The following is a 5,408-nucleotide window of genomic DNA, read 5'->3' as shown; positions in this document are numbered from 1 at the left end:
TGGATGCTCTGTTTCCCTCTCTCTCTGCCCCTCCCCTGCTCGTACTCTGTCTCTGTCTCTCTCGCAAAAATAAACATAAAAAAATAATAAAAATAAAATCTTAAAACAAATAAATTAGTGACGATTTGGTGGGTATGAAATGGAATCTCCTGGAACATTTTAATTTGCACTTTTCTGATTATTCATGAAGCGTCTTTTCATATAGGTTTTTTCTTCTGTGTAATGATTACCTTTTGTTCATTTCTCTGTTGGGTTTTTGCTTTTATCTCTTTGACTTGTAGGAATCCTTTATATGAGAAGAAATGGGGAGAGATGAGTGAACTGCTTGTGTTTTTGTTCAAATAAATAATAAAGACAGACAAAAAAAAACCTATTATTCATATATGTTACAAGTATCTTCTTCTGGATTGTGGCTTGCCTTTTTTATTCTTTATGGTATCTGCAATAGGCAGAAATTCTCAATTTTCATTTTTAATTAATTAAGCAATTAACTAATTACAGAAGGCTCCATGCCCAGCGTGGAACCCAAAAGGGCCTTGAACTCAGGACCTTGAAGTCAAGACCTGAGCTGGGATCCAGTGTCGGTCCCTTAACTGACGGAGCCACCCAGGCACCCCGCAGAAATTCTTAATTTTAATAGAGTAGAATCTGTCAGCTTTTGTCTTTATAGTTTGTGCAAACTTCTTTTCTATCTGAAGATCATAAAGACGTCCATTTACATGGTGTTCTAAATTATTTACGGTTTTGTATTTCACGTGTAAGTCTTCGATCCACCGGGAATTAATTTTGTGTATGTCGAGATAGGGATCCGATTTCGTTTTTCCCCCATGTGGTTAATTAGTTGTCCCGGCACCAGTTGGTGAATCCATTTATCCCCCACTAGTCTGCAGTTCCCCTTCTGTCCGAAATCAAATTTCCATGAGCGCTTATCTTTGGTTCTGGTCTCTATCCTGATCCAACACTATTGTTCCGTGCCCACGTCAATACCACACCTTCGAATTTCTTTACCAGGTGGAGGCAAGTCTCCCACTTTCTTCGGGAGTACCTTGGCTATTTGCAGCCTCAGCTTTTCCAGAGAACTGTCAGAATCAGCTTGCCAAAGCTCACACAAAATACTCTCGGAATTCTTACTGGGATGGCATTGAATTTATAAAGCAATTTGTGGACAGCTGACATCTTTCAGTTATTATTGTCTTTTGATCCAAGAATATAGTCCGCTGTCCATTCATTTAGATCTTCTTTAATCTCTGATGTCTTTTCAATAAAGTTTTGTAATGTTTCCAGCAAAGGGCTTGCACATCTGTTGTTAGATTTGTTATTAACTCTTCCTTCTTTCCCGCCTTCTTGCATTTTTCTTAATTTCTGATATTGTAAAGACCTTTTAAAAAATTGTTGCTGTACATAGAAATGCAGATATATACTTTTATATATTGATCGTGTATCCAGGCTTAAAAAAAAAAACTCTTATTCTAATATAATGTAGCTATAAGTTATTTTAAGATTCTCATATATTCATATCATCAGCAAAGACTGGCAATTATTTCTCTCTTCCCAATCCTCCAGTGTTTTATTTCTTTTTTCTTGCCATTCTACCCTGGTTAGGATCTTCAGTGCAATGCTAACTTACAGGCAACTTACAATAGGCAACTTACGTCCAGTTGGATTTTAAAGGGAATTAAATATAACATTGGTTGTACAGTTGTCGTTTTGGGTATATATAGTATTCGGTCTTTGTTTTGTTGTTAAAAATACCACAATTTTAGAGGTTTAGCAAGAAAAATATATTACCTTACAGTTCTGGAGGCCAAACATCTGAGTCTGTCTCTCACGGGACTAAAATCAAGGTGTGGACAGGGTTGTGCTTCCTTCTGGAGTCACTAGAGAAGAATCCATTTCCTTGACTTTTCCAGCTCCTAGAGGTGCCCGTGTCCCTTGGCTGTGGCTCCATCCTCCATCTTCAAAGCCGGTAATGTGGCATCTCTGACCCTTCCAGAGCGACATCTCCCTGACCAGCTCCCTGAATGTGTGTCCACATTCAACCAGCCAGAAAATATTCTCCAAGTTAAAGGATTGAATGATCAGACTGGATCACCTGGATAACCCAAGATCATGTCCTGAAACCTAATCATGTCTTCAGAGTCCCTTTTGCCATGAATGGTAATGTATAGGTTCTGGAGTGACATCTTTGGGGGGCAGGTTGTGGGGGACGTTATTCCAACCGATGTAGGCTGGCTGGGCCTGAGGACCCAGAGGGAGTCCTACAAAGACCAGCCCAAAAGGGTCCCTGGTCTCATACAGGATGAAAACCAAAATGCAGCCGAGAGGAGGTAAGAGCAGAGTTTATTGAAGACGGAGAGAGACTGGAGTGATACAGAGAAGACCAGCACGGCCTCTGCACAAGGATGATGTGCAAATTCATGAAGCGTTCCATATTAAAAAAAAAATCTTTCCAGGTAATATAGGACTATTCAGGTTCTAGGCGTGCCTGGGTGGTTCAGTCGGTTCGCCGTCTGACTCTTGATTTCGGCTCAGGTCACGATCTTACTGTTGGTGGGATCGAGCTCCACATCAGGGTCCGTGCTGACAGTACAGAGCCTGCTTGAGATTCTGTGTCTCCCTCTCTCTGCTCCTCCCCCACTCACGCTGTCTCTCTCTCTCTCTCTCAAAATAAATAAAATAAACTTAAGAAAAAAAGGATTACTCACGTTCTTTATTTCTCCCTAAGATGGTTTTGGTAAACTGTGTTGTTGTTTTTTTCTAGGATGTTACCTACTACTTTATCTAAGTTTTCAAACTTATTGGCATAAACACTGATATTGACTTTGATAATACTTTCTGTTTTATGTTTTCCCTGCTTTTCAGAAGTTTCTACTCTTATTCTTTCCTTTCCAGACTTCTAAAATTCTAAAGTTGAGTGTTTGGTTCATTCATTTTGAGATTTTCTTCTTTTCTAACAGAAATGTTAGAATGTATCTAATGTATCAGACATGATACATTATTTCTGTATATGGATATCAGTTTGTGTCCACATTCAGTTCTGATGACTTCCAAGTGTATGCACTTTTTCCCAATATATGTAGCTGTATTTCGTTACTGATTTCTAACTTAATTGCAGTGTGGTCAGAGAGCCCCGTCTGCATGGGGCCAATCCTGTGAAATATGTGGAACCTAACAGTTGGTCAATCTTTGTGACCATTTCACGTGTGATCCAATAGAATGGGTCTTGGGGCGCCTGGGTGGCTCAGTTGGTTAAGCGTCTGACTTCTGATCTTGGCTCAGGTCATGATCTCGGGGTTTGTGAGTTTGAGCCCCATATCAGGCTCTGCACTAAGAGTGCAGAGCCTGCTTGGGATTCTGGCTTTCCCTCTCTCTGCCATTTCCACACTTGCAATCTCTCTCTCTCTCTCTCTCTCAAAATAAATAAATAAACTTAAAAATAGAATGGGTCTTCTCACATCCATCAGAATGGATCAAATGAAAAGACAGAATACTGCTAAGCATTGATGAGGAGGGGGGCCCCTGGAGCTTTCACGTAGGACTGGCGGGAACACAAATTGCTACAACCATTTGGAAACCTTTTGGGCAATGTCTGCAAAGGCTAAACATAAGCTAAACATACCCAACAGAAATACATACATGTGATCATCAGGTGACACCTACAAGACTGTTCATCCGGGGATACCTGGCTGGCTCAGTCTGTAGAGTGTGCAACTCTTTTTTTTTTTTTTACGTTTATTTATTTATTTTTAAGAGAGAAAGTGTGTGAGTGGGAAAGGGGCAGACAGAAAAGAATCCCAAGCAGGCTCTGCACTGTCAGTGCAGAACCCAACGTGGGGCTCAAACTCATGAACCGTGAGACCATGACCTGAGCTGAAATCAAGAGTCAGACACTTAACTTACTGAGCCACCCAGTGTGGCCCAAAGCATGCAACCCGTGGTCTCGGAGTCGTGAGTTCAAGCCCCACATTGGGTGTAGAAGATACTGAAAGATAATAATAATAGAGGTGAAAAAGTGTTTATCCCAGCCCCATTTATGCTGCTTGCAAGGAGGCAACAATCTAAATATCCATCCACAGAAGAATGGGTACGTGTGGCTTATTCATACAATGGAATGAGAATACAAAGACATTTCTACACACATAAATCTCTCAAACATAACAGTGAGCAAAAGAGTACTACTGTATGGTTTTGTCGATATTCAGTCAATATGGGCAAAATTAATCCACAGTGTTAGAAGTCAGAAGGTGGTTTCCTTTAGCATGGATTGTGACTGGGGTTGGTGCGGTGGCAGAAAGAGGGGTCTGAGGGTGCCATAAAGACCCATTTCCTGATCTAATCCAAGTACTAGGTCTGCCGTGTGTCGACTCCATGAGAATTCATTTGATTTGAGAAACACAACAGATGAACACAGGGGAAGGGAGAGGAAGGGAAAGGAAGGGAGGGGAGGGGAGGGGAGGGAAGGGAAAATATGATAAAAACAGAGACGCAAACCACAGGAGACTCTCAAAGACAGAGAACAAACTGAGGGTTGCTGGAGGGGGGATGGGCTAATTGAGTGATGGGCATTAAGGACGGCACTTTTGGGGATGAACACTGGGTGTCATATGTAAGATATGAATCATTGGGTTCTGCTCTTGAGGCCAAGACTACACTGTATGTTAACTAACTTGAATTTAAATAAAAAAGACAGAATTCCTTTGAGTTATATTTTTGATTTGTGTACTCTTCTCTATATATCTTCTTGTTCAAGAAAATTTCAGTGGAAAAAAAACAAATGGAAGCACCTGGGTGGCTCAATCAGTTAAGGATCTGACTCTTGATCTCAGCTCAGGTCTTGATCTCAGGGTTGTGAGTTCAAGCCCCACGTTGGGCTCTGTGCTGCGTGTAAAAGCCTACTTTAAAAAAAAAAAGTTTGGTCCTTAATTGCTAGGTGCGATGTTTATATATTCATTAAATCAAACTTGTTAGGGGCTCCTGGCTGGCTCAGTTGGTGGAGGGTGGGACCCCTGATCACAGGGTTGTGGGTTCAAGCCCCGCTTTGGGTGTAGAGATTACTTAAAAATAAAATCTTAAAAAAAAAAAATCTCTTTAAATCAAGCTTGTCAATGTTCCTGTCAAATCTCTATCCTTACTTACTTCTTACACACTTGATCTGTCAGGTATAAGAGAGGTTGCGTTAAACTTTCCCGCCTTAACAGTGCATTTGGCAATTTCTTCTCATAAATCTGTAAATATTTGTTTTACATCTCTTGAGGCTGTATTACTGGATGCTTACAAGTTTAGAATCATTATCTCTTCCCGATGAATTGAAAGTTTTTATCATTATATAGTCCTCTTTATCACGGGTAATGATTTTTGCTTTCTTCTCTGTTTTGTCTGATGTTTAATAGCTGTTTCAGCTTTCTCTT

At 40.5% G+C, this 5,408-nt stretch overlaps 1 long non-coding RNA gene and 1 pseudogene across 1 annotated transcript; both read left to right on the top strand.

Annotated features, from left to right (window-relative positions):
• Window positions 1-2,046: 2,046 nt before the first annotated feature.
• Window positions 2,047-3,411, top strand: LOC132673224 (uncharacterized). The gene is made up of 2 exons (XR_009607920.3): window positions 2,047-2,157; window positions 2,299-3,411. It is a non-coding gene; the product is annotated as an uncharacterized LOC132673224 (long non-coding RNA).
• On the top strand, window positions 2,339-2,437 carry LOC132674042 (U6 spliceosomal RNA; annotated as a pseudogene).
• Window positions 3,412-5,408: the final 1,997 nt, after the last annotated feature.

The sequence above is a fragment of the Panthera onca genome, chromosome C1 (genome assembly GCF_046562875.1).
Source record: "Panthera onca isolate mPanOnc1 chromosome C1, mPanOnc1 haplotype 2, whole genome shotgun sequence".
Classification (NCBI taxonomy): domain Eukaryota; kingdom Metazoa; phylum Chordata; class Mammalia; order Carnivora; family Felidae; genus Panthera; species Panthera onca.
Note: the sequence above shows the minus strand (reverse complement) of the source record. Positions and strands in the feature narration are given on the sequence as shown.